General features: G+C 33.9%; 1 pseudogene; it reads left to right on the forward strand.

Annotated features, from left to right (window-relative positions):
• The first annotated feature begins 9,283 nt into the window (after positions 1-9,283).
• Positions 9,284-10,205, forward strand: LOC127544232 (RNA-binding protein with serine-rich domain 1-like; annotated as a pseudogene).
• The last annotated feature ends 2,792 nt before the right edge of the window (positions 10,206-12,997 follow it).

Below are 12,997 nucleotides of genomic sequence, written 5' to 3' on the forward strand. Positions count from 1 at the left end.
ATTATATAACCTCCCTTCATCCTTTCCTTATCTTCTCTCCCACTCTTTTCCCTCTTTCTTTATCCCATTCCCATTAATCTATGTACCTTAATCCACTCTCACTAATCCTTCTAACCCCCTCCCGCCAATTCTATATCTTCTTCCTCTTATTTTTTATAGATATTGATGGATGCTATACCCTTCATGGTATATATATATATATATATATATATATATATATATATATATATATATATATATATATGTGTGTGTGTGTGTGTGTGTGTGTGTGTGTGTGTATAATGGTATATATTCTACTTAGCCCATTCCCAATCTAAATAAGTTTTCCAAACTCCTAGCCCTCCTCCCCATATAATGCTTCTGTGATGGTTCTTCCTCTGCACCTCATCTGTATATCATAATTACTATTTTACCTTTTCCTAAACAGTTTTGCTTTTTAGTTATATTATATTTAGCTATATCCCAGTCTTTCTTTTGAACTACCCAATCATTTATGTCAATCTTAAACATATGATTTGTATTTCCATGTATAAATCATAAACAGTTTATCTTTGTTGAGTCCTTTGAAATTAGTCTTTGATATTGACGCTTTTATATTAATTTTCTTTGGAATTCAGGGTAGGTTAAGACAAAAATGCTAAAATTCTGCAAGTTCATTGAATGCCCATTTTTTCCTTCAATATTATTCTTCATTTTCTGGATATGATATTTTTCCAAGGGTATAGTTATTTTTATTGATGATATGTAATATTCCAGGACCTGTAGTCTTTTGTTGTAGTTGTTATTATATCCTGTACAATTCTAACTACAATCCTAATTAAAAAACATATTAAAATTACTTTTTTGTTGTTTTGTATGTTTCCTTCTTAAAAAATTTTCTTTTTGATGTGAGAGTTTTGAAATTTACCATTACTATTTCTCAGTGTTTTTCTCGTATGATCTCGTTGAGATTATAATTGATGGAATTTTTTCTATTTCTAATTTCCCTGTGTGTTCTATCACTTCAGAACAATTTTCTTTGATTATTTATTGTATTACTGTATCAATGTTGGAGTTTTTTGATCATAACTATCAGGTAGTTAATTATTCTTATGTTTTCTCCTCTTGATCAATTTTCAAGATTTTTTTCTTATGTTTCACAGTTTGTATTATGTTTTCATAATTTATATTGTGTTTTGTTATTTCTTTATCTGTTAGCTTCATTGGCTTCCCCTTGCTCAACTCCAATTAATTTTAACAGAATTTTTTAAATTTAAGACTCTGCATCTCCTTTTCTAGTTAGTTAACTTTCTTTTCATGATTTTCTTGTTTTCTTTGCATGGTTTTTTTTCTTTTCTTTTTCTTTTCTTTTTTTAAAGTTTTTTCCTCAATCTCTCTCTCATTTGGTTTTTAAAATCTTTGAGTTCTATAAATTCTTTCTGGGCAGGTAGAGCTACTTGGGGTTATTTGTTGGGGAAAGAGAAGTTTTTTTTTTTAAATTTTTACTGTCCTCCTGTGAAGATGAACCCCAGTCTTACCTATATGCACAGGTGGTTACTATGGTTGGGTTCTTTCTTCTTTGTCTGTTCATATTTTTTTAAAATAAGAATTATTAGTGTAAGTATCTTTAATCCTAGGGGAGATGGTATCTCTAGCTTCACTTCAGCTCTCCTTTCTTACGAGGAACCCCAAACCAAAAGTTCCATCCTTCTGCAAAAATCCACAACCAGTAATGACCTTGTTCCACTGTTTCTGAACTCACTGACTATTCTGATTCCTTCTTGTCCAGGGTCCTGTCTCAGGAGAGGTGCCCTCAATCTTCCTGGACTCAGACTCCAGACTTTCCACTTGACCTGAAGGAGAAAGTTCCTATGATTTGGGCTGAGGCTTCTTCTGAACCTAGCTAGCTTTGGGGCTTCACTTACTGTTTCTAAGAAGCTAACTTGGAGGTCTTTGCCCTTCACACTGGTTAAATCCAGGCTCTCAATCTGGGTCTTCTCACTGGCCCTGCAGGACTCCTGTTTTGCCCCAAGTCTTCTTCCTTTTTCACAAATCTATGTCTTTCTTGAGGCAAAATTTTGTTTCTGTGGGGAAAATTTGGCAAGCTTGAAATTTTCTGATCTACTCCACTATCTTCCCAGAATCTTCCCAGTTTCATCCTTTAAAAAATGTATGGAAATAGAAAAAAAAACATACATAATATATCTAGCTACATGAAAGAAAGAAAGAAACAAAGAAAAAAAGAACTTTCTCCAGAAAAGACTATTAATTTTTAGTGCACTTGTCTAAAATAAAAATTCATATCTTCCTTTGCCTAACAGAAGGTATAGGAAGAATGATGAATGCATGGGGAAACAACAAAATAATTAGTATAGTCCTGTACCCAGTTTTTCAAATAAATTTGTATATTATGCAAAATATTCTACATAGTTCTTTAGGTTTGGTTTTTTTAGTGAAGTATATATCTATATGTATGTGTGTATATATATGGTTTTTTGACAAAAGGATTCTGATTTCATTTATTAAGTCATTGCCCTGTGAAATTTTGAATTATTTCCACTTACTACCCCTATAGACAACTAGATTCTGGCTCTAGTCTTCACTGATGCAGAATATACGGGCATAAATGGATTCTTAATTTGGAGGCACAAATGGATTCTTAATTTGGAGGCACTTTTCAGATCCCATTTGTGGTCACTGTCCCACGGTGTGAACCATATGAGTTTTATATGGTGTTGCAATCGAAACTATTGAATCTCAAAATGGAAGATAATTAAAACTGCTTTAATAAAGCATGCTCCAATCTTAGCCAGCAAACAGTGTCATATTTCTCCCAGCAGGTTTAGGCAAAGAGATAAAATGTATAGCTTTGTCAGGGCAGACTGATTCAGAAACATACTATCAGGCAGAAAGGCTATTGTTTCAATTGTTTCAGTGACTACATAGCTGGCTTAATCTTTGAGGCATCTGTACCAAGGAAATGGAAATCAATAGTTATCATGACTTAGGAAACTAGTGAATATTTTGTTTACATGTATCTAACATATGTACATTTACATATGCATACATATATGCATATGCATTCACTGTGGCTGGGTCTAAAATAAGGAAAACTCAACATCATGAGTTCAAATCTGGCCTCAAACACTTATTATATGACCCTGGACAAGTCACTTAATTATGTATGCCTCAGTTTCCTCATCTATACATTTGCAAAATGAGTAGGAGAAGGAAATGATAAACCATTCCATTATCTTTGCAAGAAAATCCCAAAGATCATGAGGAGCCAGAATGACTGAAAAAAAAATCACAGATATATTATGTATTATAAGGAGACTAAATTTTGTATGGAAAAAAGGAAAGTTTTTGTATGCATTTTTTTGTCTGGAAAATAGACTCCTAGAGATCACATTTAGTGAACTCCTTATAGTTCACGTAAAATTTCATATTTTGGAGTCACAAGGAGCCTGAAAGATAGAGACCTTATGTAACATTATAATCATCCCATTTTACATACAAGTAAAAAAAAATGAGGTAGAACTTTAAAGGATTTACACATATTACTCCTTGGAGGTAATGATTCAAAACCATTTATCTCCAGATTCCAGCAGGTTTCTGATATAATCTTGCCAAGAGAGAAACAAGTACATTTAACTAACTTTTCACTAAGTTGCCATACAGGTACAGATTGATGAAGGATAAAATTCCCTAACCAATGATAAAGGTTAAAAAATTATTTTCCACTTGAATCAGATTGTTAAGCAGATCTTTTTTATTTACTTATTTGTAATAACTTCTTTATTTTTAACATTCATATTTTGAGTTCCAAATTCTCTTTCTCCTTTATCCACTCCTGCCCATTGAGAAGTTAAATAGTATGATATTCATTATAAATGTGGCATCATGCCAAATATATTTCCATATTATACATGTAAGCAGATCCTTTTGAACTAAAAGAACAATATTCACAATGCTGGCAGCAATGTAAATAGAACTATCACGCTACAGAAGCCATATTCTGAGGGAAGAAAAATGTATGAAGGTGTTTAAGGACAAATTATGAAAAGTACCTTCCTTTTCAAGGCAGAGAGAGATGGGAGTCAACTAAAGTAAAACAGTATATGTATTGTTAGGTGAAGTACTTGTATCAAATAGTTTTACTTAATGATTTTTTCTTCATTATAAGGAGGATTAAAAGATGGGTTTAGTGGGAAGGACAGAAATGACTTCCTCCTCACAGAAATGATTGTGATATATGAAACAAAGTTATTGATAAAATATTTAAATTCCACTGATGTCTATTCCTTTGTAAAATTAAAAATGTCACTGTTTCAAAGATATATGTGGGCAAGGAAAAGAATAATTACATTTGGCAAATTGGCAGTTTTAGTTTTCATCGCAAAAGGTGAAAATGTGACAAAAGTGCCAAGCAAAGACACTCTGACCATATGGGCAACAAAACAAATAGTGGGAAAAACCAAATACATAAATAATCTAGCAACAAATAGACTATTTATTTTTGTTCATTACAATTCACTGAGGAAAATGTTTAATATTCTCAAATACAAAGGGGAGGCACTTTGCCACCATCTCAATGTATTCATGTTTAGTTGGGGTTATATCCTCAAGCACAATGAACTCACTTGACTCAAACAATTGCCAAATTGTATTTAAAGTTGGCCAATAAGTCATCCTTATATCATCTGCTCCATATGTAGAATTTGCATTTTAAAAAACTGAGAATGGTTTTCTGGGAGAAATTCAATTCATTTGAATATAATTCAATACAAAGAACATTTATCCAGCAGTTTATGACTGGACAAGTATGTTTTGGGAATACAAAGATATCCTTATGCCCTCCCACAGAGGCAATACACAAACACAAATATACACACAGAGAGACATATAATATACACAGAAAGACTAAGAGACAGAGACAAAGAGAGAAAGAATTCCTGAAGTCTATATAGGAAGTCTATATATATATATATATATATATATATATATATATATATATATTAAAGTTTTCATTTCTCCATTATTTCTAGTTTGAGGGAAATCTTCCTTTGGGGGAAAAAAAAAACTTATATGTACAAATAATGCCATACCACATCCACATTTGACAATCTCTCTCTCTCTCTCTCTCTCTCTCTCTCTCTCTCTCTCTCTCTCTCTCTCTTTTTCTCTCACTCAATATTTTATATGTCTTTGTGTATATATATATATGTGTGTGTGTTTATGATTCTAACTTAGTAATATTATATATTCTCATGAGAAAAGAGAGTTTTATTTAATTATCAGTTCTTAATGATCATCAGTAATCTTTCCAGTTACTTGTTTATTTCTTTTTGATGTTCTTTTCATTTCCATTTTTGTAGTCACAGTATAAATTTAAATGTTCTTGTGACCCACTCCACTTATTTCACTCTCCATCTATTTTTTAAAACTTTCTCCTATTTCAGAATTCATCTATATGTCATTTCTAAATTTGCAAAAAAAAGCCCATTATATCCATACACTACAGCTTATTTAGCCACTTCCTAATTAATAAACATCCGCAATATTTTTAGTCCTTTGGTGCTACCAGAAATGCCAGTTTGAATATATATACTCAAAATTTTGGAAGAGTACATTTCCAAGTATATATAGAAAGGAGAAATTGAATCTCTTGGACCAAAATTTTATATAGAAAGTCAGTCCTGAAGGAGTGAAAAGCTCTGATGAATACAATTTCAAAGACATAAAATGAAATCATTCTAATGAGGAGGAAAGGAATAGTGGTTTGTTGGGATTTATATAGAGACAGAGAAAAGTCATCAAAAAAAGACATTGTTAAAAGCTGAAAAGACCAGGTGATTGTGGATGAATATAAGTAAGAATGGTGTTAGGAATATTATAGCTCATACTGAAATAAGGTTGTTAAGAAAAGATTGAGAATAGCAAAAATGATTTTTTTGAAATTTTGTTCATTTTTAAGCTACATCGATGAATAGACACAATGGGTAAGAATCTTAAACTTGTGAAAATCTGAATCCAACTTCTGCTTCCAACTCTTACTAGACATATGATCCCGAGCAAATCTTTTAACCTCTCAGGGACTATTTCCTCATATACAAAATGGGTTTAAAAACAGCACTCATCGCAAAGTTTTTATGAAGATCAGAGGAAATAATATGTACAGCAATTTGTAAACCTAAAGTGCTATATATCACTATAATTACTACTAATTATTGTTAATCTTGTTATAAAAGTGGAGTATCAAAGAAGGAACAGGACACTGCTTGCAGAGTGATGATAAATGATAATAAAAAGAAGATAGTGTTGTTCAAATCTCACTTTGTTTCTATGTTCTCTCCCACAAAAAAAAATACATTTTATTTAGAAAGGATAAAACAAAAATTCATTTCAAGTTTATGTCTATGACAAATAGGAACTTAGTATGAGAGAAAGTTATCAGATTTTCAAAGATAAAAGATGCTTAAGAGAATACAGAACTACTCAAATCTGGTTTTGTTTCTGTTCTCTCTCAATGAGAAGACATTTGACTAGAACATTAATAATAAGGAACTTATATTGCAAATAAGTAGAAAATAAGAAAGCAGATTGTTGACACTGACAATAAATTACTAAGTGTTAAAACCAAAATAATTATTAATGCTTTGAATTCAACTCATAAGGAGGTCTTTCACTTTGTACCCCAGCAATCTCCAATTAGCCCAGTGCATTTTAACATTTTAAAAAATAAATTACTTAAATAAAGCTAGAGATGACTTTGTTTTGTGATGTTAGATAGCAGCACTTGAGTCAGTTATATAATATGAAATTTCACAAAAATGAAACAGTTCCTGACCTCAAAGAACTTATATTCTTCTATTCTTTTCAGAGAAACATTTGTATATGTGTGCATTTTTCTCTTTCTTTCTCTACCCTCTTTTCATCAGATAGATAGATATATAGGCAGATAATGTTTGTGGCACACACATATATCCAATATGTATATTATATATAATATAAGTATATAAAACAATCAACTATATAGCTATAAATATATACAATATACATATATAATTTATTAATATTTAATCATAATAGACCCCTCAGTCCATGTGAATTGAAAAAGTATTCAAATAGTATTTTCAATTATAGACCCTAGACTTAACTTGAAAGTATTTGAAAGTCATTTAGTGAAGTGAAAGAATGTGAACAGGAAGTCTGTCACAACTGTGTGAGAGATTTCATCATATAATCTGAATCCTCTATAAAAACATTTATGTATCATGAATCAAAGAGTTCCATGAATGAATTAAGCATGGCTTTTCTTCACATCCCTGTGGGTTAACTGCTTAGGAGAAAAGGAGAGGTGACAACTTCAGTTTTCATTGTGTCTTTCCTTTCTTCTTGGTCAGAGAAGGAAATTGAGAGTTTCAAAGAGTCTGAAGAATTATTGCTCATCAGTGTTCTAGCATAATTCCTCCATGATTACAGTAATTCATAGTAGTATCTTCATCAAAATGAAGAGACAAAGATATAGACTAATCACACTTAAAATCAACTGTTAAATGGGATAAAAGGAATTCCAGTAACCAAGATACATGTTACTCCTTTGTTAGTTATGCTCCCTAAGCTTAAGCCTACTTCTTCTTAGACTCTCTATATACTCATAGAAGAGTGTATCACAAATACTTTTTTGTGTCAGCTTGCTTTACCATCTTGTAAATGTCTCTTCCTAAAAAGTTATTTTAAAGATGCCTGACTAAATTGATTCTCAACTAATAATATGGGGGGGGGGAAGCAAATTGTGGAGGCTTGAGCCAATATTATTAGAGAATCACACTGGGCTCTACAAGGGTACCTGACTCATCAGTGGGAGTGAGATTTGGATCAGAAGCTTCATTGTATGTTGTGAAGAGACTTCTTTGTATACTTGAAAGTACTATAAATGGGAACTGGTATGTTTAATGAGGAAGAGAAGGAGGAGGAGAAAGAAGAGAAAGGACAACAATCACCCTAATTAATGGGCCTGAGTAATTAGCAGGAACTTAATGATGGATTGTTGATTTGATTTGACTTGAAAAAGGATGCCACAGCATCATTTGATCTCAATGTAATTTAATCTTCTATTAAAAACTATTGTTCTATTAATATTCCATTTTGTGCTTAGACAATGAGATAGTGAAGTAAATGACCTCTAGATTCTCTTTAACAAATGAGATTTCTTGAAAGATAAGTTTACTTACAATGAGGAATAGATATTTAGGAGCTGGCTCTTTCCTGAAAAACACTCAAAGGTACAAGCCTTGAAGTTGTTCGTGATTATTTCTGAGTAGCATTTAATACTTAATACTAGAACCAATATTTAAACAGTAGAATCATCTGTTACTTATGAATTAAAGTTAACAATCATATTAAAGAATGCAAACAGACCAAAGGCAAGGGCATGACAAAAGAAAAGTTCTTAAGAGGCAGGCATGGAGACAAGATAATACTAAACAAATTAACCAAACTATGGGTGATTTAGGGAGACTTAAAACCTGCATACAGCATTTGATAGAAACAAAGTTCTTCAAAAAACATGTTCTGCTCTTGGGTGGTACAAACTTTGATTTTTGCCACAGAAGCCCCATTTCAAAAAGATCCATAAGGATTTCAGAAGTATTCAGATGCCAACTAAGGTATTTTGGTGATGGACATGTCGAACATACAGCTACAATTGTGAAAATAGAGACCCCAAAGAAAACATGGTTTAACAAGAATCTCTTTCCAATTCTGTTTTATCACAATACTATTTAATATGAAAAATAATTTGTTTTCAACTTTGTATTGGGGCCCTCTCCTGAAAGGATAATGCAGTAACCATTTTCAACATACATGAGTAGTTATATAGTTTTGTGTAATGTTAATAAGTTTCTGTTATTGAACAGCCATTTTCTTTGAAAGAGCCTAAGAATTAAGGTGACAAACTGCTAATATTCTGTATTTATGAAGAAATATGAAATGGCTTCTAGTAAAAAAATGGCTTTTCAGATTTGTCTTCTTAAAAGATGGAAACAAGAGCAGGCAATTGAGAATAAATCCTCTATGAAATTTTTCACAGTTCTGTAATGAAAAAAATTATGCTTAAAGAAAACTAATGTCATTTCTGATCACTGGAGAGTGCAGGGGAAGGAATTGGTGTTGGAGGAGAGATGCTGCTCTATAGAGTAAATTCAATTAGGGATCAATTCTCAGAATCAAAGAGTTAGAAGTGAGAGCTCAGATAACTTAGTATTTATCCAACTGTTTTGAATCACCTCAGAAAGAGAGAATGGATTTATCAGGAATGAAAGAAGAGCTTGCTAGGAGTCAAGGAAAATAACAAAAAGTCCAGCACTTGGGCTCCTTTTCCCAACAAACATAAAGATAGAACAGATGACAAATCAAAGGATCAGTTTAAAGAAAAAGTGGCCATGAAAGAATCAAATGAAAAGGACTATGGAAAAGACAAAGCTCTTAAGAGGCGCAGTGCCTCCAGTGGTAGCAGCATCTCCAGGTCTCACTCCAGTTCCACCTCCAGCTCTGGCTCTAGCACTAGCACTGGCTCTAGCAGTGGTTCCCTCTCTTCTTCATCTAGCCATTCTGGAAGTTCTAGCACCTTCTGAAGTTCCAGTTCCAATAGTTTGTCTGGAGCTCCAAGTCCCTCTAGATGAAGGGACAACAAGAAGTGTTCTTATTCCAAAGCAAAACCACCTAAAAGGGATGAAAAAGAACAGAAGAGATGAAGTCCTTCCCCCAAACCCACTAAAGTACACATTGGAAGTCTTAATAGAAATGTGATGAAGAATCACATCATGGAAATATTTTCCATTTATGGGAAAATTAAAATGATTGATATGCTTGTGGAAAGGATGCATCTTCATGTATCTAAAGGCTATACCTATGTAAGAGTTTGAAAATACAGATGAAGCTGAGAAGGCATTGAAACACATGGATAGAGGGGAGCTCGATGGTCAGGAGATAACAGCCACTGCAGCGCTGGCCCCTGGCCCAGACTTCCACCCAGGAGATTTAGCCCATTCAGAAGGTTATTTCTATCACCTCTGATGTGGCAGTAATCACTGCCACAAATGAGAAGAAGCCCAGATCTGTCCACCAACTTTCCGGCTCTCCAGGCTGCCAGCACTACTGCAGTTGTTCCAGTTCCAATTCTTCCAGATAAAACAAGGCAGTTGTTCTCATTTTGTAACTGAAATGTGATTCAACTTAAAAATATTGGAGCATTTGTACTGAGGATGGGAGAGAGAAAAATGGCAACCAAGTACTGGCTAGCAAATCGAATGTCTCCCTGTTCTTGAAAGCTTCTAGACAACAAATTTGATTGGTTTCTCAAGGGTTATTTTGGCTCACAGGAATGTTGAAAGTTCAGAATTGCAACCTAAATACTTCTTTCTTGGCCCAAACAGAAATTTCAGCTGCTAACAACTTCTGAAAACATCAGGAAACCAGCAAAGCCAGATCAAGCAAAGAAAAGATGAAGCTACTGAAGCTGTGTCCACCCCAAAGTGGCACTGTTTTGTATTTTCCCCCCTTCTCCCTAAACAAATTTATGACAAAAATGAAGACTTGTTCTTTGGCCAGGCTGATTCTTTGAGAAAGGAGGGCATGAGAACATGCATCTCCTGTTAAAGCTAGGCCAACAGTCTGCCACTTTGATTTTTTTTCCTAATGATTTCAAGGTCCAAAAGACCCTGTAAAAGAATATAGACTTTTCATTTCACTCCTTACTTATTGCTGTAAATGATTCTTTACACACACCAATGACCACATTTCTCAGAAATTGGTAAGCAGATTATGGGCCAGATCCTGGGTACTACCTCATCAAGGAGCCAAACCTTTGAGGCTGTGGCCCCTTGAAAAGATAACAGGTTAATTCTGCAAAATGTAAATTGCATTCTTGGCTTTTATTTTACAATCAATACCATAACATTTCTGTATTGAGTTTTGTATCTTTGTAGCATTTTAAATAATGTTGTGTAGAATGGAAGAAAATCATATTCAATAAATCTCGAGTTAAAAAAAGAAAACTAAAAGAATGATCACAACTATTATTCTGGGGGAGCAGTATAATGATGATGGATGAAAGAGAAATAATGAAGAACTACTAAAATTTTGCTTCTGTTCTCTTCAAGGATTACCATCAGACTAAATAGTGAATAGGCAGTTAAATGCCAAGATAAGTGAGGAGATGGGACAAAAATATTTAACTACACAGCATGAGTTCAGGTCATCAAGCCAGGATTATCAGAACACCAAGCTACTACAGAATTTGAGGATGTAGTCATGGTGCTCTGTATTTGATGATCTCTGAAAAATCATAAAACTGAAGGGTGCCATAAAATTAGAGATAGAAAAAGTTCTTTCAGTTCATAAAAAAGAAGTTTGGGGATTTTTAAAAAATTAATTACTAGTGACCTTACCATTCCAGACCTCTGGTAAGTATTGGGGTTAACAAAAAGAGACCAAAAATGACAGTCCCTATTCTCAAAAAGTTCACAATCTAATGAAAAGGTAACAAATATATTTAAACAAGTTACATAGAAGTGAAATAGGAATAATTAACAGAGGGAAAGCACTAGAATTGAGATAGGTTAGGTGCTAGCTTCACAAAGTACACTTTCTAACTTCAAGGGAGTCCACACCTCCCTTAAAGTTCATTGGGCCAGAGAGCACTATGGGAGAAAACCCATAATCCCATTCTCTCAGAAGAGGCAGATAAAAGGCCAGTGATGAGGGATCTATGGCAGAATACATTTTTTCCACTTGGCTGGCTGATCGCGCTGGACTCGAGAGGAACGACTCTGGTGCAGAGAACACTTTGACGGATTTCAGTGGAGCTACACCAGAAGCCCTCTCTCCGCGGCAAGTTGGTGGCTGGGCTCCCCAGAAGGAGATAAGAGAGACCTTCCATCTCTGTCTTGGTTGGAGGCTGAAGAAAGCAGAGGCAGAGGCTGAAGGACAGAACCTTTGGATTTGGAGACATCCGAAGGGCTCCAAGCCTCTAAACCGTCTTTGCCTTGAGAAGAACAGGAACTCCAACATTTGAACTCATAACAGTTGGGAAAGGCTTTCTATAAAAGATGGGATTTTAGCTGGTATTTGAAAAAAGTCAGAGAAGTCAGATCATGGAGATGAGGAGGGAATATAGGTATAGGGGACAGCTAGAAGAAATGCTTGGAACTGAAAGATGATGTGTCTTGTTCCTGGAAGGGCCAGGGAGCTAGTGTCTTTGGATCAAACAGTATGTTCCCAGTGTGTGGGAATAAGATACAAGAGCACTGAAAAGCTATTGGGTGGACAGAGATAGATCATACAGAACTTTGAACACACAAAAAAAGATTTTGTATTTGAGTTCAAAATGAACCTCTAGAGTTTAATTAATAGGGGCATGACAGTGGTTTGACCTACGTTTTAAGAAAATCACTTTGCCATGTGAATGGAGGATTGATTAAAGTGGGGAGAGATTTGAGGGAGGCAGATTCACCAGCAGGTTATTGAAACAGTGCAAGAGTGAACAGACAAAAACTTTCAGTGGGGTGGTGGAAATATTAGAAGCAAGAAGGCACCATATTTGCAAGATGCTGCAAACTTTACATAGAACTTCAAACAAATGATAACTTGGGAAAAACAAAATTCCAATCCATGTGACTAAAGCAGATGTACATCTAAATTGTAATGTTGTCTTTGATTTTTATATTTTTCTTATTTTATTGGTGCTCTCAGTTTTTATATTTCATTTAATCAATTGATAAACATTTATTACTTAACTATGTGCTATATATTGTTGTGAACATTGGGTATACAGAGGCAAAATCAAAAGTAGATTAGTCAGATGAATCTTTTATTGTGTAACTCTGGTCCTATCATTTAACTTCTTATAAATGCCTCTTTATTTCCCATTAGCTACTAAACAAATTTCATATTTCTTTCCTAGGAATACAAGAGTACATACTATTTAGCTCCAATTGCTTTTCCATCATTATCT

Source organism: Antechinus flavipes, chromosome 1, assembly GCF_016432865.1.
Source record: "Antechinus flavipes isolate AdamAnt ecotype Samford, QLD, Australia chromosome 1, AdamAnt_v2, whole genome shotgun sequence".
In the NCBI taxonomy this organism is placed as follows: Eukaryota; Metazoa; Chordata; class Mammalia; order Dasyuromorphia; family Dasyuridae; genus Antechinus; species Antechinus flavipes.